This window comes from Bos javanicus, chromosome 6, assembly GCF_032452875.1.
Source record: "Bos javanicus breed banteng chromosome 6, ARS-OSU_banteng_1.0, whole genome shotgun sequence".
Classification (NCBI taxonomy): domain Eukaryota; kingdom Metazoa; phylum Chordata; class Mammalia; order Artiodactyla; family Bovidae; genus Bos; species Bos javanicus.
This window is the reverse complement of record NC_083873.1, coordinates 96,557,961-96,584,227: the sequence shown is the minus strand read 5'-3', so window position 1 is coordinate 96,584,227 and position 26,267 is coordinate 96,557,961. Positions and strand designations below refer to the sequence as shown.

Genomic DNA, 26,267 nt, shown 5'->3' with positions numbered 1-26,267 from the left:
ACAGTTTTGTGGACTATTTGATGATGCTTCAACCCCTCTATGATACCATGGAAAATGTAAGGAATATCACATTTCACAAGCATATACCTAGAAAATAGCTTTATCAGCAGGCATCAACTTATCTTTTCCTATGCACAGACTTTGAACAGTCTGCCCACCAGCAATTGGCTAAATCCTGAGGAATAAATAACAACAAAATCCTTCATAGGTTTCTAAGGTTATTTTTGGCGCTTGGTGTCCTAGATATAGAAATATGCAGGAAGAGATTTATTTGTATGTTGAACTCTTTGCTCTGTGTGGAATTATTTGAAGAATTTTTTTTTTCACCAAAATATTTTACTATACAAGGAGTGAGAATGTATTCATGGAATGTTCCTCTTCTAGAAGTTGCTCACTGGTGGCCCACAGGCCACATAGCCTGCAGACATGCTTTTTGTGGTCTATGTATTTTCTAATTATTTGACTTAGGAGGCCTTTTATGTGAACTGGAAATTTCACATAGAAATAGATTTCAGGATTAAAAAAAAAAATCTGTCATCTGTCTGCACTATCTTGAGGCAGGAGTTAAGTAGAAACTGCCCTTTAGATGTGACTCAGTCCCTCCATAGATGGGAGTGGACCCTCCTCTATCAGGCGTAAGTTCTCTAATTGCCCTCTTCAAATGGGACACGCACCTTTTTCACCCCCTTTAGGTAAGCATGGGCCCTCAAGTTTGCCACAGTTCTCCACAAATCACAAATCAAATCCTACTGTAGGCTTACCAAAGACATTTGCTTTTGTGATCACTGCTCTTGACAAAGAACTTTTTGATATGAGAGTCTTAATTATCAGTAACAGGAGAGAAACTAAGTCAGAAAGAGAAAACCAAACATCGTGTGTTAATGTGTATGTGGAATCTGAAAAAAAGTGGTATAGACCATCTTATTTACAAAGCAAAAATAGAGACACAGATGTGGAGAACAAAAGTACTATACCAGATACCAATGGAGAAACTGGGGGTGGGATGAGTTGGGAGATTGACATTGACACATATACATGATTGATACTATTAATATATATAAAATAGTAACTAATGAGAACCTACTATATATAGCACAGGGAACTCTACTCAGTGCTCCGTGGTGATGTAAATGGGAAGGAAAACAACAAAAGAGGAAATTATATGTATATGTATAGCTGATGCACTTTGCAATACAGTAGAAACTAAAACATTGTAAAGCATCTGTATTGCAATGCAAATTTAAAAAAACAGAAACTATGATAAATACTTTTCTGAGTTCCTTAAATAACTTCTTTTCCATGAAGATGAACCGTCATTCATTAAGTGCCTGTCATGTGCCCGGCATCATTCTTACCCTGTCTCATGTGATCATTACAAAAACTCCATCAAGTAGTTATTTATAGACTAGGAAAATGGAGCTCAGAGAGATTGAGTAATTTGCCTAAAATCACACAGCTCTTAACTGGCAGCACTAAATTGCATTTCTAGGCCCTCCTGTTTCCAAGTTTTCTTCCCTGGTGGTTCAAGAATCCGCTTGCAGTGAAGGAGGCTCAGGTTCAATCCCTGGGTTGGGGAAGATCCCCTGGAGAGGGGAACGGCAACCAATCCAGTAATTGTGCCTGGGAAATCCCATGGACAGAGGAGTCTGTGGGCCACAGTCCATGGGGTCGCAAAGAGTCGGACATGACTGAGCAACTAACACTTCCACTTCCTGGTTCCAAAGCCCAGGCTCCTCCGCTAAACCTCCTGAAGACTTCAGATGACTTGACACAGAATCTCATTCCTCTTACCACGTCCCTGTTGAGAGTAAGGAACTGAGTCAGAGAGGTGGAAGAGAGAAAGGGAAATTTTAAACTTTTTTTTCTCAATGGCTACGTAAACATTTCCTTCTTAGAATTACAAGAAAATTTCCTATTTTGGTTTTTGTAATTCCTCAGGACAAATTATGAAACTTACATGTGGATCCTCTAGGCCACTAGCAGGTTGGCATCCACGTGGCTTTTCTTTGCTTTCCACTGGCTGTGTATTCTCACCTCTCAATTGCTGCACAGCTGTAAGGAGCTCAAATTGTAATAAAAGTGGTTTAGTGCCAACTGTACGTTTATAATGGTCTTTGATTTCCCCCTAGGCTTTGAAAATCTCTCTTAATTATCTGTCTGTAGACTTGAAATTTCTTTGCCAAGTCTATCTTCATTTTCTGTAGTGTCCCAAAATACCACTTTAGAGGAATTTCTTCAGAAGTGAGAATTGGCCCCAAGCCCTCATATGGGGGAAGGTCAATGCAAGTGATGAAGTTGACTTGAAAACTTACTCTAGTGAGGAAGCCCTTTAAGAAAAGGCATTCAGTTCAGTTCAGTGGCTTAGTCATGTCCAACTCTTTGTGACCCTATGAATCGCAGCACGCCAGGCCTCCCTGTCCATCACCAGCTCCTGGAGTTTACCCAAACTCATGTCCATTGAGTCAGTGATGCCATCCAGCCATCTCGTCCTCTGTCATCCCTTCTCCTCCTGCCCCCAATCCCTCCCAGCATCAGGGTCTTTCCCAATGAGTCAACTCTTTTGCATGAGGTGGCCAAAGTCATTGAGAAAAGGCATTAGGTGGGAATTTACTGAATGACACAGGGAGCTCAAATCCAGTGCTCTCTGATAACCTAGAGGAGTGGGATGGGATGGGAGGTGGGAGGGACGTTCAAGAGGGAGGAGGCATACTTACACCTATGGCTGATGTATGGCAGAAACCAACACAATATTGTAAAGCAGTCATCCTCCAGGTGAAAATAAACTATTTAATTTAAAAGCACACACACACACACACACACACACACAAGCCACACAGGGCCCACTCTGTTTTAAAAATAAAAGTTGGAAAAATGGGAGTGAGGGAGGCAAAAAAGAACACTGAACAGTCCAGAATTGGGGGAAGATAACAATGTAGTTGAGTTGATGCCCTAGTGAAGGTTAAGCTTCCTTCAGCTCTGTGTAGCTCCAAATTCCTGATTTTCCCCCAACAGACTTATTCAACCTTCTCCATACCTTCATTCAGTTGTTCATTGAAACCTTCTCTGGGCACATATATAAAATGAGACCTGCATCCATCTCTAGCCCCTTACCCTGCTTTATCCTCTTCTTTTCACTCTTATCACTGCCTCATTGTATTATATATCCAGTTGTTTTATATATTGTTTGCCCTCTCACCTAAACATTAGCTCTCTGAGCACAAGACCTGGTCTATTTGTTCACTAGCACCTTATGCACGACACATGATAGAAACTCAGTAAGTATCAGTTATTCCTGCCATGTATATAGAGTCTGACTGATGCTGAAGCTGAAACTCCAATACTTTGGCCACCTGATGTGGAGAGCTGACTCATCTGAAAAGACCCTGATGCTGGGAAAGATTGGAGGCAGGAGGAGAAGGGGACGGCAGAGGATGAGATGGTTGGATGGCATCACCAACACAATGGACGTGGGTTTGGGTGGACTCCAGGAGTTGCTGATGGATAGGGAAGCCTGGTGTGCTGCAGTTCATGGGGTTGCAAAGAGTCAGACATGACTGAGCGACTGAACTGAACTGAACTGAAAGTAGAGTCTGAAAATGATTAAGACGTGGTTTCCACCTCCAAAGTATTCACAGGCTTTTTGGAGAGATAGACGCAAACATAAATGCAACTCATTCTATGAGAACTTGACCTGTATTCATGGGCTTCCCTGGTAGCTCAGCTGGTAAAGAATCTGCCTGCAATGCAGGAAGACCCTGGTTCCATTCCTAGGTTGGGAAGATCTGCTAGAGAAGGGATATGCTACCTTCTCCAGTATTCTTGGGCTTCCCTGTTGGCTCAGCAGGTAAAGAATCCATCTGCAATGCAGGAGACCTGGGTTTGATCCCTGAGTTGGGAAGATCCCCTGGAGAAGGGAAAGGCTACCCACTCCCATATTCTGGCCTGGAAAATTCCATGGACTGTATAGTCCCTGGGGTCACAAAGAGTCGGACACGACTGAGCAACTTTCACTTTAATGACTTCAGCAAAAGTGATTTAACTGATTGGCTGTTGGACTCCATAGTGGGATGGTTGAGTTTATGTTTCAACTTGACTGCCATAGAGTACAAAGGTATTCGGTTGAGAGTGTTTCTATGAGAGTGTTCCTAGTTGAGATGAACATTTGAATCATAGACTGAAGAGAGTAAATTGTCTTCCCTAATGGGGTTGGCCTCATCCAATCAGTTGAAGGCGTAAATAGAACAAAAAACCTGAGACCACACCAGCACCACCACTACTGCACCACCCTCCCACTCCCCAAGAGTAAGAGGGGACTCCTGCTTGAATACTCTGACCTTGGTCTTGTCTGATTTTTGCACTTGGACTGAACCATTATCAGCTCTTCTTGGATCTCAAGCCTGTCAGCTTTCACACTGGAACTTGAACTATCAGCTCTTGGACCTTTAGATTCCAAAAATGGAATTCCACATTGGCTCTCCTGAGTCTGCAGCTTGCCAACTGCAGACCTGATGGCTTCTCAGACCCTATGACTACGTGAGCCAGCTCCTTATAATAAATATGTATTTCCAATAGATAGGTTTTCTTTCTCTGGAGAACACTGGCTAACCCAGTGGGCCAGGCAGGCACTTTGGAAAATGTCATGCCCTGCTTCTCTTAGAAGCAGATGCCAAATGGAATTAAATCTGCAAGAGGTTTACCGAAGGAAGTGCCTGTGAAGGATGAAGGGTAAAGTGAGAAACAGCAGTATAGTCAAGGATAGCCTTCAGTCCATGATACAGATCTGAGACCTATGAAAGGAAAGAGGAAGGAAGGATTGAGTAGGAAGAGTTTCAGACCACAGCACAGCTCTGAGAAACTTTCCGTTATCCTGGTGGAGAGTCCCCAAGCCAAAAGTGCCTCTTTGAAGAATCCCCCTTGAGAAAGGAATGACCCAACTCTCGTTCCCCGCACCCACCACTTCCCTACCTGCCTGTGCTCAGTCAGTGGCTGGGAGCAGCCCTGGGGATGTATGGCTTCAGAGTAAACACATTAATGGATCCAAAACAAGGCAGCTGGTGGCTATCTATCAGCTACACTCCATACCATGTTCTCCAAGCAGGGTACCTTCATGATCCGTTCTTTTAGAATGCCCTCTGTTTTAGAAAACCCACAAGCTTTCACAGATTTTGGTACCATAGAATCTCTATGTGGGAGGGACAGAGTATAAGAGGTGATCCCAGGAACTTATGTTAAAGCACATGGTCTGACTCAAATTATATATTTACCAAAGCCAACCTTAGAGCCATCCCCACCCACAAGCAAGAATGGCATCAACTGAGAAAGGCTGGTAGTAGGAATCAGGGGAAAGGAAGGCAGAGAAGCTGGACTGTCTGTCAAGTCTGCGAAGTCCAGTGGCATGGGAACAGCAGGCACTTAGGATTCTAAGTGATGGGAAGAGGATCTGGTCTTCGAAACCAATAATATATCAATCCATGGGCCAGCTTTGGTACCCATGCTCTACTTGACAGACCTCTGGCTGAGACTTTGAGGATCTGGATACATTTCAGTAGAGCTGGGAGGGAAATGGCAGAGATCAGCTTTCCTTAGTTGGAGCAGAAAAGCTCCCGTGAGTGGGCAGGGAAAGATAGGAGGCCACCTGTTCCTTTGGCAAACCAAAGAGTGCTTGTTTTGTTAAGTGATTAAAAATCAAGTTCTTTCTTTTGTTTCTCCTTTAGGATCAAAATTTATTAGCAGTTCAAACGCTTTTACGTGGTCTGGGCTTCCCCTGTAAACATTTTCCTTCTTTAGTGTATTTCTTCACTTCTGCAAATTAAGAGAACTGCCACTTAAAACTTGTCAAAAATAACCTTGTCAATTAATTCTGATGAAATCATAGTGACGAAGCATTAGTGCTAGACAGGAATTTGGAGATCCTTTATTGTTACATATACAGAGACTGAAACCCACAGAAATAATGATTGCCCAAGGTTAGTGGGGTGACTGATGGCAGGAAGAAGTCTGGAACCCCAAAGCTTTAGTTTTTAGGTTAGAGCTCTGCTCATCACAGCAGCCTAGCTTTCTTCTCTGATTGTACCCTGCTTTTTATTTTAAGTTCTTTAAGTTGAATACATACTTGGTTAGCCAAAGATTTTTCATAGTACCTTTTCTAAGAAATCACTTTTTTTCTCTGGTTAAGAGTTTTGAGACCTAACTTAATTTTAGAAAAACCAAACCAAACAAAAAAACGGCGCTGTAATTCAGGAGCGTGTGCAAATGCCATTGTCTTGAAAATTGACAATGGCAATAGCTTAACATAAACCCTGTGGAGGGAAAAAGAGAAAGTGAAAGTGTTAGTCACTCACACGTCTGACTCTTTGAGACCCCATGGACTGTAGCCCTTCAGCTTCCTCTGTCCATGGGATTTCTCAGGCAAGAATACTGGAGTGGGTGGCCATTCCCTTCCAGGAGATCTTCCCGACCCAGGGATGGAAACGGAGTCTCCGTGTTGCAGAAGGTCTCCTGCATTGCAGGCCAATTCTTTATCATCTGAGCCTCCCAAAATCATCTGGCTTTGTAGCTGGTAGAGCCAACCCTCGCTTACTGCTGTGGAAGATTCCACTGCTGCTTGTCTACAGACTCTGAAACTTCCATGAGCTGCAAGGAACTCTGACAAATATTTATGAAAACAGAGCCCCAGGAAAAGCAAATTAGGACTGGAACCCACACTTTCTTTTAGTCAGATGATTGTCAATAACCTAATACTTTGAAGGATCCAAAGATGAGGGTTTTAATTTAAGACAAGCAAGGGCAAATGAGGAAGCTGTGTCCAAAGTCAGAGCATACTAGCAATGAGAATCACTATTAATTCCTTCTACCAGGCCCTGTTCTAGGTACTTTACATGGATGAAGAACTTTCACTGGGCAATGAGTCAGCTTCACCAGGTTATGTCCCAGTAACAAGCCCAAATCAGTAGCCTTATAACACAGTGGCTTATTTCTTATGTATTATATGTTGATTGTTATAGTAGAGGCTCTACTCCCCGTGTCTCCTTCATTCAGGATCCAGCATGAATGAAGGTGAAAGTGTTGGTCGCTCAGTTGTGTCTGACTCTTTGTGATCCCATGGACTGTACGTGCCAGGCCTCTCTATCCTTGGAATTCTCCTGGCAAGAAGACTGGAGTCGGTTGCCATTCCCTTCTCCAGGGGATCTTCCTGACCTAGGGATCCAACCTGGATCTCCTGCATTTGGGGCAGATTCTTTACCATCTGAGCCACCAGGGAAGCCCAGCATGAATGAGATGACCGTATTTGAGATAAGTCATCCTTGTGGCAGAAGAAAAAGAGCACAATGGCTCTGAAAACCTCTGCTCCCTCATGTCATGTGTAGCTCGAATTCCATAGGTCAAAGCAAGTCATACAGCCAAGCCTGATGCCAATGAAAGAAACACAACAAGTCATGAGATAATGGGTATGTGTTTAACATGAAAGGCAAAATATTTGAAACAATATTGCAGTATACCACAATGAGAATCACCACCTTTATTAGCTCCTTTAATTAAAAAAAAAAATAAACAAACTATGAGGTAAGTAAAGATATCATTTAATGTTGAAAGTATATAAAACACTTAAGAGACAGAACTAGGTAGGGTAAGTTCCCTTTCCCCCACTGGGAGCAAAGACTGCCACCATGTCCTGCCAGCCATTCACTGCACATTGTGGGATGTCAGTCCAGGATCCTGCTTCCAATGTGTAAGATCCTCTATCCATTAAAACATCGATGTCTCATAAAAAAGGAGACAGAGACAGAGCTGACGTTTGAACCCAAGCAGTCGGGCTCAAGAGTTCACACTTAATCAATAGGCTGTGTCGCTCTTCATAATACGATGCCTTTAGTCCAATAACCTTCTGACCCAGGTTCCCTCTCCTCCTCTCCCTCTACCAACAAGTAAAGTCCACCTAACACCTCACCCAGAGACTTCCACTGTCTGTGATTTTTACCTCTTTCCCACATGCACTTATTTATTCAAAAAATACATGTGTGCATCTGTGAACATGACATGATACAAAATGGTAGGCAGAGAGTGGTTACAAAAATAAATCAGAAATAGATGATGAGCCCTGTTCTCAGAAACCTAGTTGGGATATGTATATAAAGTGCGTGGAATAAAGTGGTAAATCATCAACACATATGAACCTACTGTTAATTGCTGTGGGGAAGTAATAAGAGATTTCATCTGAGGAGGGAGGCCTGAAAAAGGATGGGAGGGGAGCATAAGTTTGGCCTTTGAAGGAGGGGTTGGGTATGAGGATGTGCAGATGGAGGAGAAGGAGTGGGATGCAGGAAAATGGGGCCCTCGAGGATGCAGTGGGCCAGCAGAGCCTTTAGTTCAAGGTACAGGTCCACCACGGACCTCAGAAGAGTGTGTGCTTTGACTCAGCGACACATACCCTGGCAAGAGTACGGAAGCCCTTGTCACCTGTTTTAAACTGGTGTTCCAATACTGGGCCACACTGTTTAAAGTGACTCTATAGGAATATTTGTACAACTCCTGTAATTATCTTTGAATGGCACAATTATATTACATTGCGTTTAGTAATCATTAAGAACATTAATTTGATTAACATTACCTTCTAATATTTAGCAAACATTTAAAAATCCTGTTTTGGCTTTTCTTCATTAAAAATATATATATATACCAGGGACTTCCCTGGTGGTCCAGTGGCTAAGACGCCCCACTCCTAATGTAGAGGCCCTGGGTTCAATCCCTGATCAGGGAACTAGATCCCACATGCTGCAACTAAGAGTTAGCATGCCACAATTAAAGATTCTGCATGCCACACTAAAGATTCCAGGTGCCACAACTAAGACCAGGCGTGGCCAAATAAATAAATTAAATAAATGCATATAAAACAAATTTACCAGCAGCCTTAAAAAAATTAAAGCAGATTTTATATCTTTCAATGTCCAACAGGTTCTATAGTAAAAGCACGGTAGAAAGAAAGTTCAAACATTTTGGGAAAATTGCTTTCATTCATTCAACCAACAAATATTTAAGGAACACTTAACAAGCTGTGATTCCAGGTATTGGGAATGAAGCAGTGAATAGAGGCACGCATTTCTGCCCCGATGGAGTCTGCATTCTGCTGAATACACAAAGAAGTAATGAGAATCAAAAGGCCAGATTGCAGATTTTTGAAGGAAGTGAACCTTGACTGTCAAGCTGACTATTCTCATTTTTCTTCTGAAGACTGTGCGGAGTCATCAAAGCATTTCCATAAGGAAGAGAGAGGTTTGCAGCCTAGTCTCTGGTAGGGACAATGTGGTTTAGCCCAGAAGTATATGGTGGACTTTGGCACCCTAGCTTCCCAGATGACTCAGTGGTAAAGACTCCACCTGTAATGCAGTTGACATAGGAGACTCAGGTTCGATCCCTGGGTCGGGAAGATACCCTGGAGAAGAAATGGCAACCCACTCCAGTATTCTTGCCTGGGAAACCCCATGCACAGAGGAGCCTGGTGGGCTACAGTCCATAGGGTTGCAAGAAGTGTTCGGCATGACTGAGCAATCATGGGCACAGACCCTAGCTTTGAAGTCTAACCTGACACTTAATAGCTGTGAAGCTTTGGGAAGGTGGCTTAACCTCTCTGAGCTTTAATTGCTACATCTGGAAAAGCAAAACACAATCCCTAACTTGCAGGATTAAATAAGATAATAAATACAGTAAACAGAACATAGACTAAGTGCTCAATTCCTTTTTGTTGTGATTATTATAATTATGAGGAAGAGGAACTGGCTTGGAGTATACATTTGAAATAACTGCATACTCATTTGAAGTAACTGCAGAGTAACTTCAGAAGTAACAACTTCCAAAGAGAGGTGTTGAGTGGACAGTCAGAAAGTTGGGAGGCCTTACACAAGCCCCTAAATTAATAATGACAATATATTCACATCTATTTTGTGAGCATCTACTGTGCTAATGATTTGATAAGGTTCAACCCAATTAGTTCTTCCAGTAGGCCTACAAGAAATACATGGTTGTCATCACTTAAAAAAATTTTTTTTTTAATATAACTTTGTTTATTTTGGCTGTGTTGGGTCTTCCTTGTGACACAAGGGCTCTTCATTGCATCGTGTGGGCTTTCTCTATTTGTAGTAAGCAGGGGCCACTCTCAAGCCAAGAGTGGAGAAGAGACTTGTATGATACTGTATGATATCACTTAGGTGCAATTTAAAAACAATACAAATGAATACACATGCAAAATAGAAACAAACTCAGGTTTAGGGGCTTCACTGGTAGCTCACTGATAAAGAACCTGCCTGCCGATACAGATGTGGGTTTGATCCTGGGTTAGGATGATCCCCTGGAGGAGGAAATGGCAACCCACTCCAGTATTTTTGCCTGGAGAATCCCATGGACGGGGAGCCTGGCAGGCTACAGTCCATGGGGTCACAAAGAGTCGGGCATGACTTAGCAACTACACAGACTCTCCAGTTGCAGTTCTCAGACTTCTCACTGTGGTGGCTTCACTTGCTGAGGAGCACTGGGTCTAAGGCATGCTGGTTCCCATTGTTGTGGTGCAGGGACATAGCAAGGGGGATTTAGTTCCTGGACCAGGGATCGCAGTCGTGTCCCCTGCATTGGCAGATGGATTCTTAACCATTGGACCACCGGAGAAGTCCCTGTCATCACTATTTTAAAATGAAACAGATTTCTTTTCTACGTTTATCCCAGCCTACACAGCTGATAAGAGGCAGAACTTAAATTCGGGTCCCCTTGACTTAAACATTAAGAGTTTGGAGTGGCAAACTCAGAGGTGGCACTTCATTTAGTTTAAGAACAGTAATTGCCCACTCATCCATGCTCAGACCCCTCCCACGACCCTCCAGGAGGGTGGCCTGGATTCTCTGCTCTGCTTATGAAGGTAACCACCTTGCCCATCTCCACAGCACCTTTTGTAGACTGGAGCTGATTTCATGGTTCCACTCAGATACCTATTCATAATCACAGACAGCTCCTTTGGCTCTGGAAAGGTCTGCGTGTGCGCTCAATCATGTCCAACTCTCTGCGACCCCAGGGACAGTAGCCTGCCAGGCTCCCCTGTCCATGGGATTTCCCAGGCAAGAATACTGGAGTGGGTTGCCATTTCCTACTCCAATCCAAGTTGACTCTATCTTTCTCTACTAATTTTGAGCAAGCTGCCTGAGACTGGGAGCTAGTGCAATAAAAATACACCAGTCCAAGAAGTCAAGACCCAAGTTCAGTCTGGATCTTCATCATTTATTACTTGTGTGTTTGGGGGAAAGTCCCTTACCCTTTTTGAGCCTCTCTTGCTCATTTGCAAATCAGAGAATGACCTCAGGCTCAGATCAAACAAGAGAAAAATAAGGTAGTTTGGAGAAGGAATCTGTAAATAGCAGCTGTTCCCTATGACATTTCTGTCCTACTGGTGGTCAACTGGAAGAGGGAAGAAAATCTAGGTTCTTAGCCCCCAGAAGTGGAGAAGGCAATGGCACCCCACTCCAGTACTCTTGCCTGGAAAATCCTACGGACAGAGGAGCCTGGAAGGCTGCAGTCCATGGGGTCGCTGAGGGTCAGACACGACTGAACAACTTCATTTTCACTTTGACGCATTGGAGAAGGAAATGGCAACCCACTCCAGCGTTCTTGCCTGGAGAATCCCAGGGATGGGGGAGCCTGTTGGGCTGCCGTCTCTGGGGTCGCACAGAGTCGGACATGACTGAAGCAACTTAGCATCAGCAGCAGCAGCCCCCAGAAGATGTCCAAGCCGTGAGCCACAGAATGCTCCCAAGAGAAACACCTCACCTGACCCTTGAATTAGACTGCCTTGAACTTAAGTACAAACCTATTTCCACTCTTCTTTTGTTTCCCAAGGGCAGCTATATTGAGTCATTTTTCACTCAAGGAAAAGTGTCGCATTCACAGTTCTGCCCCTTCTATTTCGATGTTAATTTTAGCGTTACCTTTGCAGATTACAGGTTTCCGATTCCAAACAAGCCTTGCTTAGGACAGAATGGAGGCCGCTTTCTGACGGACTTAGCAGCTTAATATCAAGCTTTGCCATTTCTCCGTGAACAGCTTCTGGCAACAAAGTCTACTGGGGTATTCTTTCCTAATAATTTACTGTATGAGGAACCGACAAATTGGCTTCTGAAAATCCACCGCGCAAAAGTGGCCCTGGCCAGCGAGTGTCTGGGAAAAATTTTGATACGATCAGAAGAAGACACGATGCAGATTGTTCTGTGTGTTAGTCAGGGAAGCCTGATTTTGTTTCTCATTCCGGGTAAATCTCTTAAAAATATGAACTTGTCCCAGAGAGCAGAGACTTGCCTTTTCATCAACATCCACTCCCCACTTCGACCGTCTCAAAAGCAGGCATCTTCTTGTTTTTCTTTCCTTTTCCTTGAATGTGCGATCTGGCCAGTCGAAGGAAACACCAAAATGCCAGAGCAGTCGAGCGAATAATCGGCATTTACTCTGGGCTCCGCCACGTTTTCTAGCCAGAAGGACGGCAGAGTTGAATGAGTGGGGGTCTCCAGCATGTGGCTTTGTTCAGCGGGCCTGCCAAGCATTACTATTCCAGCCCTTAAGCCTGTGCCAGACTGTTAATGTCTTAATGCTTATTCAAGTGTCAGGGAGTGCTGGCAGATGTCAGGGAGAATGGGAGGCTGTCAATAAGGAAATGACTTACATTCACAGGGTGATTGCTGCCGTCTGTCAGGTAGCATTTGAGAAGATGTCAAGCTGAAAAGAAGGAAGCAGAGGGGAAAAAAAAAAAAAGAAGAAGGTGGCAGCAAACAGCATGGGGGGAGGGCCTTTTTTATTTTTATAAATTGTTTCAAGATATTTTATTTGCCTTTTTTTGTCTAGAGCTAAACACCAGATCCAGCAGTCATAGGTCAAGAAATAAACAAGCAGTTGTTTCCAACTTCTGAAAACCTTAAGCGTCAGTGTTGCGTGACTGGGGCCTTTTGTTTTTGACACACGAGAAATCATTCAAGCTCTTGCCCCAAGAAGACAGCAGGAGGCAGTTCCCTGGTCATCAGGAAACACACATGGTTTTCCTTGAAAGTGTATTAGTTGCTCAGTCATGCCCGACTCTTTGCGACACCCTGGACTGTAGACCGCCAGGCTGCTCCGTCATTGGAATTCTCCAGGCAAGGATAAAGAAGTGAGTAGTCATTCCCTTCTCCAGGGGATCTTCCCAAGCCAGGGATTGAACCTGAGTCTCCTGCATTGCAGGCTGATTCTTTACCACATGAGCCACCAGGGAAGTGCCGTGGTTTTCCTTACATTCTACATCTCATTCAGCCATGACTTACTACCTTCTCTGTGCCAGGCATGGTAGGTAACCCAAAGATGTGATGTATACACAAGTGTATTTAAAACCACATTTTTGAAATGTTAGGAAGGAAAAGGCTTCCTTGCTCTGTGGTTTTAACATGAAGAATTGGAACTGAGTAACATCCCACCTGTGTAACTTTGACAGCATCTGCCTTTCTTATTGCCTGTTTGGTGAGGACACTTGGGGAACAGAGCTTTGGAGAAAGAGGTTTACAGGCAATCTTGCCTTTAAAAGCTTTTCTTAATTCTGGATCTGCTATGGTGGTTCTATTTATGGCCTTCTTGTGCATTAGAGGGCAGACAGAATGAAAACCACAACCACAGAAAATGAATCAATCTGATCACATGGACCACAGCCTTGTCTAACTCAATGAAACTATGAACCATGCCATTAGGGCCACCCAAGGTCATGGTGGAGAGTTCTGACACAATGTGATCTATTGGAGAAGGAAATGGCAAACCATTTCAGTACGCTTGCCTTGAGAACCCCATGAACAGTATGAAATCATCCACCTATCAACAAGGTAATTGATATATATCCTAACAGTGGAATACCCTGGAATACTTCTTACAGTGGGAAGATACCCTGGAGAAGGGAACGGCTACCCACTCCAGTGTTCTGGCCTGGAGAATTCCATGATGTATAGTCCATGGGTTCGCAAAGAGTTGAACACAACTGAGCGACTTTCACTCACTCACTCTGTGCCTGTGAAGCCCTATTCCTGTCTTTTTTCTGATCTTTATACCCGCTACCCCATCCCTCTGTGTATGTAAATGTCTGATGTCTGTGGCCAACACAACAATCTAATTACAAGGGGGAAAATGTAGATGTGGCTACAAAACTTAGCTTTGGATGGGTTGAAAGGATGGGTCCCTTAGAAATACCCTGGAAACATGAGAGCCCTCTGATGTTTATCCCTAATAATGAGAAAAACATCATTGCATTTAAAGGGGACATGGCAATTCCATTCTTAGTTAATGATGGCTTTTTATAGAGCTGTCTGAGCTTAAGATATAATGTCTCATGTTGCTTAGTCATGTCTGACTCTTGTGACCCCATGAACTGCAGCATGCCAGGCTTCCCTGTCCATCACCAACTCCTGGAGCTTACTCAAACTCATGTCCATTGAGTCGATGCCATCCAGTGATGCCATCCAACCATCTCATCCTGTGTTGTCCCCTTCTCCTTCTGCCTTCAATCTTTCTCAGCATCAGGGTCTTTTCCAATGAGTCAGTTCTTCGCATCGGGTGGCCAAAGTATTGGAGCTTCAGCTTCAGCATCAGTCCTTCAAATGAATATTCGGACTGATTTCCTTTAGGATGGACGGGTTGGATCTCCTTGCAGTCCAAGGGACTCTCAAGAGTCTTCCCTCACACCACATATTTCCTACCATAACCTAGCTCCCTTTACTACTTTAGAAATTCTCCCAGGAGGAATAGAAGAGGGGAAGTTAGGCTCATTTGTGAGTTGCCATTGGACTACTTAAAGAAAAGCAGGTATTTTACTGATGGATACTCCAAGGTGAAAGGTGTCCAGGAATACAGGATACAAGGGCAGAGAACTTCTTCCCACAGAACCTGAGTCAACCAAGCTCCTGAAAGATGCCGCTGGAGGACTGGACTCCCTGGGGACAGAACAGGCTGGGATGAAAGCTATAGTCTAGACTTAGCTTTTTCATGCTGTTCGTGGGGTTCGAAAGGCAAGAATACTGAAGTGGTTTGCTATTCCCTTCTCTGATAGACCATGTTTTGTCAGAATTCTCCACTATGACCGGTCCGTCTTGGGTGGTACTACATGGCATGGCTCATAGTTTCACTGAGTGAGACAAGGCTGTGGTCCATGTGATCAGTTTGGTTAATTTTCTGTGATTGTGGTTTTCATTCTGTTTGCCCTCTGATTAAGGATAAGAGGCTTATGGAAGCTTCCTGATGGGAGAGATTGACTGTGGGGGAAACTGGGTCTTACTCTGATGTGCAGGGCTATGCTCAGTAAATCTTTAATCCAATTTTCTGTTGATGGGTGGGGCTGTGTTCCATCCCTGTTGTTTGGCCTGAGGCCAAACTATAGTCAGGGTAATGAAGGTAATAGTGACCTCCTTCAACCAACAAAGGTCCATATAGTCAAAGCAATGGTTTTTCCAGTAGTCATGTATGGATGTGAGAGTTGGACTATAAAGAAAGCTGAGCACCAAAGAACTGACGCGTTTAACTGTGGTGTTGGAGAAGACTCTTGAGAGTCCCTTGGACTGCAAGGAGATCCAACCAGTCCATCCTAAAGGAAATCAGTCCGATTATTCATTGTAAGGACTGATACTGAAGCTGAAGCTCCAATACTTTGGCCACCGGATGCGAAGAACTGACTCATTGGAAAAGACCCTGATGCTGGGAAAGATTGAAAGCAGGAGGAGAAGGGGATGACAAAGGATGAGATGGTTGGATGGCATCATCGACTCAATGGACGTGAGTTTGAGCAAGTTCCAGGTTGCAAAGAGTTGGACACAATTGAGCAACTGAACTGAAACTGGAGACTTAGCCTGGACAGAGAGGTGGCCCCAGTGGCTCCGGCGGGGACCTCCAGGCCATCTCTCCCATCCCAATAGTTCAGAGGACACTGTGTGGGATTTGGATTCTGGACCAGAATGTGCTCCGTCCACATCATCACAGCCCCCCCAGGAGCATCCCGCCCCCAGCTGCTTGGGCTGTGTACTCTGGATTTTGGGGGCACATGCCACATACCTTCATGGCTCTCACCCTAGTGGTGGAGGAGACCCCTAGCCTTTGAAGTGTCCTCTGAACCTTTGAAGTGCTCACTCCAAGAGAGTATCAGCAAATTACTCTCTGAAAAATGTGGCATTACTTAACCCATCCCAAGAGGCATTCTTCCAGGGACATGGCACATTTCAGGAAAAGGAAATTAAGTTTCTATCAGTTGAATTTACAACAGCTTTGCTTCTTTTCCTTGCTAAGTTGAAGCAGAGATCAAGCTAGACACCCTGTGGTTTGTATAGTAAGCTTTGAAACATCTTTCCTTGTTAGAGCTGTAACTTCTTTACCCTTACCTGCTCCACCCTCATGTACCCAAGTAATGTCAGTCTAAGGCCATCTCCTATATGCTGCAATATAGGATTCTGGGTAAAAGAGCATATCCATCAATCAATCCAGGACTAATGCTGAAATACATAAAAATACAGGAAAACACAACCTAAGCAATATTAGGACAAAATTCTGGAGATGTCACTAGAACATTATCAAGGCCCTAGGTTTCCTGTATGCATTTGTTTTCCCACTTGGTCATTTACCATGTACTGCTCATTTTACTGAAACATTCTATTTTAAAAAAATTAAAATCCGTAGCATTTTCAAAATATTTTGTTTTCCTCCCCTATCTTTCTAATTTCATGATTGCTATTATTATATATCTTTGTTTCTTTTATCCTGTTCTCTAACTGGATACTGGTCAGGGAGTAATAAGCAAAATGAAAATAACAAGGTCAACTAATTATGTCATTAATTAAGTACTTACTAAGTGCTGGGTTAAACTCTTCATGTCTCCTCACTAAGATTTTAGGACAATCCACCATCCCTATCATTACAGAAGACTGACGCTTAGAAATGGGAAATAACCTAAGGTCTCAGGTTTTGTAATCCCAGTGCAAGGTCATTTCCTCGGGGAACCACTCTCAATTAGGACATAGCCCTCTTTAAATGTTCTTATAATCTTATAACATCTTGTAACTTCCCTTCATATTTCTTATGAGAGTTTGTAATATTACATTTATTTGTGTAATTTTTTGAATAAAGTGTTTCTCCCCACTACACTCTGAGTTCTAGGATAGCAGAAACCACATCTGTTTTTGCTATTACTGAGTCTGGTACATAGAAGTAGGATTATAATACATATTGAGTGAATAAATACTAAAATGTCTTAATTAGTGAATAAATGAGTCTTTGTCTAATTCTAAAACTTGAGAGTTTTAGTTTAGGTGGCAAAATTGCTTTTTAGATGAAGTCCTAGGTAACAGAATATGCAAAGTGCTATGTCAGTTCAGTCATTCAGACGTGTCCGACTCTTTGCTACCCCATGGACTGCAGCACGTCAGGCTTCCCTGTCCATCACCTATCTTTTTTAAGATTCTTTTCCCTTATTGGTTATTATAGAATACTGAGTAGAGTTCCCTGCTAAACAATAGGTCCTTGTTGGTTATTTATTTTGTATACAGTAGTGTGTATATGCTACACACTCCCTTCTTATTTTACTTTTTATAACCATCCCAACCAGAATCTGACCAATACTTTGCTTTCTTTTTGGGCCTTCTCCAAATCAGTTCTTCAATGTTTCCCCAGCCTTCCTAGGACAACAGTCATCAGGTGGTCCTGATTTCTTCCTATTTTCTGAGTACTCTCTAGGCTCAAGGTAATAGAAGTACCATAGTGAAAAGAAAAATGAGACATTCAATCAAATCTCCTGAATGGGAATTTGTCTGCAGGCCTGCTTCTGACTGGCCATTTGATTTTGAGCAAGTTATTTCACTCTTCTAGGTTTCCCATTGCCCATCTGTGGAAATGAGACTAATTCTCCATGAAGCTTATTCTGGAGTTGTTTTTCCTTTCTCTGCCCTATTTGTTTAGATCTATGTCATAAGAGCAGTAACAATAGTACATGCTTTCAACTTACACTTTCCAGAATCTTTTGTATTATTTGGTCACCATGTCAAAAGTCTGAGGATTTCCAGCTGGACACTATCGCTCCACTTCCAGATAAGGAAAGTGAGTTAAGACAGGAAAAGCATATATGACTTGGCAAGGTCACAGAGCCCCTAGACCACAGATATATCTGACTGTGGTCTGTCAGACGTCTATGGTATGTTGTATGCATTGCGCTGGGCAAAGTGCTAGCGATACAACACCAATCCCATATTTTTTTGGTAATGGAATATGCACACAAAGATTACCTGTTAACCAAAGGGAATAGATGCCAAGAGCCAAATGAGTAAACTACAATTCCTTTTCGTCTTATAGACTTGACTGTGAAGAAAGAATCCCTTCCTTTTTAGAAGAAATTCCCCCATTGTTGTGTGCTACACACTCCCCTCTTATTTTCCTTTTTATAACCATGCTAACCAGGACCTGACCAATACTTCCCTATCCTTCTGGGCCTTCTCCAGATTAGTTCTTCAATTTTCCCCAGGCTTGCTAGGACAACAGCCATTAGGTTGCCCTAATTCTTCTGATCTTCTGTGTGCTCTCTAGGCTCAAAGTATTAGAAGTACCATAATGAAAAATGAGACATTCAGTCAAAACCCTATCTCCTGCAGCTGCTACATGGAAAGCAGAGATTAATTTTACTTTACATCATTATTCAATTGTATGTAAGCACTAGCCTTGGGATGGCTATCTTTCCACAATGGTCTGTTTGGACTTTAACTACTGTATGTTTTGATTTATTCCTAAGCTTTAAAATTCTGTAGAAGAACAAAAATCAAGACTGGAAGCTGTCTTGACCAGTTTCTTGTGGGGTTTTGTTTCTTTTTGACTCCATGTTTTAGTTCTGATTATATGCAAAGCATGCAGGGCTTCGGTTTCATTTTCAGTGACATTGAGGAGCACCAGACGTGACTTGGAAACTCCACAGCAAGAATAAACACTAAAAGAAGATCTGGAATTTTTTCTATTAAGAAAATTACATTTTCTGAGGACTTTTGGTAGTGCTTTTAAGGAATTTAAAGTTTTGAATGTATTCACACAAATACAAACATGGTAAAGTAAGAAAAGGTGTCTTGAGCAGTTTGCTTCCTATCTCTCCCTCTCACTGTCTTCTCGTCTCTTCCACCGAATAGCTAACCAACCACTTGTCAGTTCTTTGTTTATCAACCCAAAGATTTTTCAATGTAAAAAAAAGAATGCAAGTATATATTCCTTCTTTTTTCCCTTTTTTTTACATAATAGCACACACTATATGATAATGTGTACCCTTTTTCACTAAACAATATATGAGCACTTCATATCAGTACACAGTTTCCTTATTATTGTCTATTGTTTTATATTAGCTGAGTGTTTGAATTCTGAGCATTTATCAAAACATATTTATTCAGCTCTTTAATGAGGGACAGTAAGTTGCTTCTAATATTTTACCTGAGGAAATGAATTAATACTTTGTTCACATGTTACTTCACATAGTGAGTGGAGTGTATCTATAGGATAATTTTCGTTAGCTCCTCTTGGTGAATCAAAAAGTGTGTAAGCTTGTAATCCTCCGCAACATGGATTTTTTTTTGCTAATCTGAGGAGTGAAAGAAAAAAGATACCTCAGTATAGTTTTAATTTACACTGTTGTCAGTATGAGTAAGAGGGAGCATCTGTTTAAAAACCTTTTCAAATACAAGCTGTGTGCATACTCTGATTTTCTCTTGGGCTCTTGATGATTTTCATTCAGACAAAGCACAACAAATAAGTGTATATTCACTATTTCCTAAGTTTGCTGTGGGGTAGGCTTCTTTGTTGGGAGAAGGTGGCTATTCTTACCTTCTTTGTAACTGAAGCTACATACAGGTGATTAGTTTTGGCAAGCCCCAACAAACCCTACATCTTTTCTTTCTATTTTTAAGATTTGACCAAGTTGAACTGGAACAAACAGAATTATATTTATCCCCAAAGTCCTTCTCTTTCTATTGCACTCCTCCACGTGGTTGAAATTTGGTCAGTATAGGAAAGAAAAAACAAGTTCAACTAAGAAAAACTCCCAGTCTTTTTCCCTGTTAGTCATTTTAAAATCATTTGCCGGTTCTTACAATAAAACTGGAAGAACTGATAATGTGAGAAGAAAAAAAAAGTGGAATTGTCTAACAGAATAAATCTAACACTATCACTAAATGATGATTTGCTCTTTTTTCCTCTCTTTGAAGTTTGAAAACAATTTTTCAATTGATATACAGTTTTCAGAAACTTGGAAAAGCAATAGCATGTTCTGATATCTCTAAACATGTTATAAAATTAACCTATTGGCTTCCTATTATGCCACATGTAAAACAAGGAAAACCTGAAGCATGAAAGGAGGATGAGGTGGCCTATACACTGAATATTGATTGATTGAGCATGTATTATTGAGCAGTAATTATTACCCAGGGCTTCCCTTGTGGCCCAGCTGGTAAAGAATCTGCCTGCAATGAGGGAGACCTGGGTTTGATCTCTGGGTTGGGGAGATCCCCTGGAGAAGGAAAAGCCTGCCCACTCCAGTATTCTGGCCCAGAAAATTTCGTGGACTGTACAGTCCATGGGGTAACAAAGAGTCAGACACGACTGAGCGACTTTCGCGGTCACTTATGGGCCAGGCCTTCCACTGAGTGGGCTTCTCAGGTGGCACTAGTGGTAAAGAATCCTCCTGCCAATGCAGGAGATGCATGAGATGCAGGTTCAATCACTGGGTCAGGAAAATCCCCTGGAGTAGGAAATGGCAACCTGCTCTGGTATTCTTGCCTGGAAAATTCCATGGACAGAGGAGCCTGGTCAGCTACAGTCCATGGGTCCATGGGGCAGCAAAGAGTTGGACACAACTGACTGACTGAGCACACTTCTACTGAACAGATCAAATACATGCATGTGTGATAAGTCACTTCAGTCTTATCTGACTCTTTGTGACCCCAAGACTGTAGCCCGCCAGGCTCCTCTGTCCATGGAATTCTCCAGGCAAGAATACTGGAGTGGGTTGCCATGCCTTCCTCCAGGGGATCTTCCCCACCCAGTGATTGAACCTGTGTCTCTTTACCACTAGCACCACCTGGAAAGACCATGGAATACGAATTAGTAGATAAAGGCGTGCTCCTGCCTTCTCAGAGCTGGGATCCTACTCTCATCCACCTTTACCCAGATTACAGTGAGGATTATCTGGAACAGCTTTGCAACACTACCAATGCCTGGACCCAAGGTAAGAAATTCTAGGGTTGCAACTCAGGAACAAGTATTTCTCAAAACTCCCCAGATGATTCTAAGAGAAGCCAGAGTTGAAAACCACCAGCCTACATACCCTAGAGGTAGCTACAAAACCACAACATGTTTTGAAGAGGAAGTGGTCGTGGAAATTTTCTATGATGTAATATGAACTACAGAGCATCAACTTTGAACCATTCTTGCCATTTTTATCTAAAAATCAATAAAGCTTTAAGCCTCTCAATCCATTTTTTTGGATAACTTAGAGGATAGAAGGAAACGTTAAATGGCATCTCAAGGAAAAATATCAAACAGTTCCAGAATGGCACTTTCTCCAAGACAAATAGATTGGTTTCCTCACAAAGAAAGCAGTATCAAGAAAAGCAGAAAGGGGTTAGGAGTGGAGTGGGGACTGGTACACATTAAAAGAGAAGGAACAACAGAGTTTCAAGGGCTTCAATCCCTAAGTCAAGAAGATCCCCTGCAGTAGGAAATGACAACCCACTCCCTGGGTCAGGAAGATCCCTGGAGAAGGAAATGGCAACCCCCTCCAGTATTCTTGCCTGGGAAATCCCATGGACAGAGGAGCCTCGTGGGCTACAGTCCACAGGGTTGCCAAGAGTCAGACACGACTGAACACAGACACAAAGAAACAACAACCAAATAAAACACTTTAGTTATGTCCTGGTTCACAAAATTCTTGGGGATAATATTGAGGGACAATTTAGGAAATTTAAATTATATACTAGAAATTAGATGATATTAGTTAACATTGTCAATTTTTCTTAGGTGTTTAGAAATCTCAATATCACTGTCCAAGAATGTCCTTACTTTTAGGAGATGCATGTAGAAGTATTTAAGTGTGTCAGCAACTTTCAAATTGTTCTTCAGCAGCCCAAAAGGAAATCACACATATAGACAAGCAAATAGAGTCGTATTTTTTAAGACGTTTGAAAGACGCTGAAGTGTTAAAAATAGAAAGAGTCTGCTGAATAGTGATGATAATTATATTTAATTAACTACCATTTATTGAGTTCTATGTTCCAGATACTGTACTAATGACTTTATATGTTGGTATTATTTCATTTGTAAATTTCACAAATGAGAAAACTTAAGCATTATTCTTTCAATTTCACAAATGAGACAACCGAAGCTTAAGTTCACACTGAACCAGATTTTGAACCAAGAGCTTCCTGTTTCCATCGTGGGTGATCTTGAGTATTACGTATGCAACATCGCTCTGCCCCAAAAAGTACACACACTTTGTATTTACTTCCATTACAGTGCTTGTTACCATGCAAGTCCAGCTAGTGTTTATGTGTCTACTCTATAGACTGTGTCTTCCTTGTCACAGGAAGACTATGATCTTTGGAGTCCTGCCCACCTGGATTCAGATCTTGGCTCTGTTACTTATTTGATGTTGTTCTTTGGCAATTTTTAAAAACTTCCCTCAGTTTCAGTTTCCTCTTTTGTGAAGATGGATATACTATAAAGTGTTTTATAGGACTGAAAGCACTTAGCACGGTTCTGGCATATAGTGAATGCCCAGTAAATGTTTCCTCTCTCCTTACCTTTTTAAATATTTGATTTGGATGACCACAAATGACTTTGGCTCATACTGAGAAACCCCCAATGCTCAGTGATTGCTCAGTGCTGAATCTTGCAATTGTGTCCATTCACTGTCAGCTTGGCATCAGGGACCATGGCTTTGAATCTCTGAAGTCTACAACAGGAGAATTCAACTAGTCTTTAAAAATATATATGTTTGTTAGCATTAAATCATTGGTATGCCTGGAGAAGGAAATGGCAACCCACTCCAGTATTCTTGCCTGGGAAATCCCATGAACAGAGGAACATGGTGTGCTACAGTCCATGGGGTCACAAAAAGAGTCAGACACGACTGAGCAACTAAACAACAGCAATAGAGTGCAGTGAGAATCTATATTTATTTTCTAAGAAAAAGGAAACACATACTTTTTAAATAGGAGAGAGGCTGATATTGCTGGAGAAAACTTAGTAAAGATGTGTTTTGCTTTGAAAAAATAAAAATAAAATTAATGATCACTATGATAGTCATTGTGACTTCATTTATTAAGCTTGTGCCGGGTATTAAAAGTTCCCTCTAGGAACTTAAAATGATGATATTTTCAATAGGTTTATAAAATTCAGGCAGGAATAATTATTTGTAATATATTTTGGAACTAAGAAATGACATTCCAGGTAAATGGAAGAGTCTGAGTAAAGTCATAGAAATGGGAAAATGTAAAAAAATTTTTCCAGAGACAGGTAGTAAACTCAGTTGTATTACTATACATGTAAAAGCAAAATAAGAGGTAAGATTGGAAAGTTTGGTTGAAAACCTTCAGGCTTCAGTATGAAAAACTACTATCAGTTTTGGAGCAACTGAACAATTCAAGTTTCTGAGATCTCACATATCAGACCTAGTCTAATCTGGAAATGTGCTATATGCATATCTGTATGTGTCCTGTTGGGAGATGCAGGGGTGGGAGTTGGGTAGGTGGTCATTTCTCTATTCTCTGAATGCAATGGGACTAGAATGGTGAGGGAAAGTAAGGGAGATTTTGGGGGTAGAAAAATTAGAGGATATAGCTACTGACTGGATGTAGGCAATAAACCTGGATAAAGAGGCCAAGTTGGCTTTGAGGTCTGTAGTCTGAGTAACTGAGAAAATAAAGGTACCATGATCAGAAGTGAGGAAGTCCAACTCCCCTCCCATCCAGGCTGCCGCATAACATTGAGCAGAGTTCCCTGTGCTCTACACTAGGACCTTGTTGATTATCCATTTTAAATAGACCAGTGTGTACATGTCAGTCCCAAACTCCCTAACTATCCCTTCCTCCTGTCCTTCCTCCCTGGTAACCGTAAGTTCATTCTCTAAATCTGTGAGTCTGTTTCTGTTGTGTGCATAAGTTCATTTGTTAGATTTCTCACATAAGGGATGTCATACTACATTTCTCCTTTTCCGTCAGTATGACAATCTCTAAGTCTATCCATGTTGCTGCAAATGGGATTATTTCATTTTTAATGGCTGAGTAATATTCCATTGTATGCATTGTTACACATCTTTGGGCTTCTCTGGTAACTCAGCTGGTAAAGAATCTACCTGCAATGCGGGAGACCCTGGGTTGATCCCTGGATCAGGAAGTTCCCCTGGAGAAAGGATAGGATACCCACTCCAGTATTCTTGGGCTTCCCTGGTGGCTCAGATGATAAAGAATCCACCTGCAATGTGGGAGACCTGGGTTTGATCCCTGGGTTGGAAAGATCCCCTGGAGAAGGGAATGGCAGCCCAGTCCAGTATTCTTGCCTGAAGAATCTCATGGACAGAGGAGCCTGGAGGGCTACAGTCTATGGGGTCACAAAGAGTCAGATACGACTGCGTGACTAAGCACAGCACAGCACATCTTTATCCATTCCTGTGTCTTGGCTATTGTAAACAATGCTGCAATGAACATTGGGCTGCGTGTATTCTTTCGGGTTTGGGGGAGAATAGATGCATGTATTTTTATGTCTGAGTCCCTTTGCTCTCTACCTGAAACTATCACAACATAACTGTTTAATCAGTTTTTCTCCAATATAAAATAAAAAGTTAAAAAAAAAACAAGTGAGAAAGTAATAATAATGAGCTGTTTCAAGGGACTTGAGAAATTTCCTGATGGAAAAGATAAATTAGTTCATTTGTTAGATTCTGCTAGAATCTAGCTAGAGTTTGCTAGACTTGGACCTTCTTTTAATTAGTAACACCACAGCGCACCAATAGAGGCACCAATAAAGCTGAAGTCTTGAAGATCTCTCTCTCCTCAACTTGGGTAGCAGAGCACCTAACATCCTGTGAGCTGATGCCTGGGCACAGAGCAAAGGAAAGGGCTTGGAGCAGCAGGCACAGACTGGCTTAAAAGAGCCCTTGCCTGAAGCTTCATGGCTGTTCCATGGTCCATAGGATCTATAATTCCATCTGCCTCATAGATATTCTGGTTGAGAAAAAAGATATAATTCAGGAAAAGTAAGTTTAGGGTAGCTACATAGTATTAATAAATCAAAATATTACTCTCCTTTATTTATTCAATAGATACTGACACATAATACTAAGTATTGTGGGCACTGTTGGCATTGTAGATTAGGTCTTTGTGTGAGTGCATTTTTATTCTAAGTATTCTATGAGCATTTTATTCTACATCTGATTCTAACAGTAAGCACATAAATAGATAAACAGTTATCCATTTATAACTGTTTATCCATTTATAACAGAATATCCAATAATATTCTCCTAAGATTTTCTTGAAATATCTCTTAATTTTTAGAAATGATCTAAAACTTACCTGTCTTGGCAATACTCATGACTGACTTCATATCCTTCAGGTCTAATTCAAGAGAAATCTTTTTGACCCCCTCTAAGCAAAGCGCAACAGCTGTTTCCCTCCCAGTAATGACCATCATCTGTAATGATTGTTTATTATTTATTATCTTGTTTAATGTCTGTCTTATCCACTTGGATGGTAGCCTCATGACAGCAGGAATCTTGTCCACTTTGTTCTCATGGGGTTTCCTTCTTCTAGGGCCAAACCCATAGAAGGTTCTTGGTAAACTGTGAAATTAGGGTGACCAACTGTGCCAGTGTGCCAGGAGCTAAGGGTTTGCCCAAGACATAGGATTTGGGGGGCTACAACCAGGATGCAGTGAAAAAAGTATGAAGCGAAAGTGTTAGTTGCTCAGTTGTGTTTGACTCTCTGCGACCCCATGCGACCCCAGGCTTCCCTATCCATGGAATTCTCTAGGCAAGAATACAGGGGGAGGGGGTAGCCATTCCCTTCTCCAGGAGATCTTCCCCACCCACAGATCAAACCCAGGTCTACTGCATTGCAGGCAGATTCTTTACCATCTGATTCTGTTGATGGAATTCTTCAGGGAAGAATACTGGAGTGGGTAGCCATTCCCTTTTCCAGGGGATCTTCCTGACCCAGGGATTGAGCCTGAGTCTC

At 42.1% G+C, this 26,267-nt stretch overlaps 1 protein-coding gene across 1 annotated transcript in view; it reads left to right on the top strand.

Annotated features, from left to right (window-relative positions):
- Positions 1 to 26,267, top strand: part of RASGEF1B (RasGEF domain family member 1B) — a 651,632-nt gene that overhangs the window by 572,651 nt on the left and 52,714 nt on the right. The window lies entirely within an intron of this gene.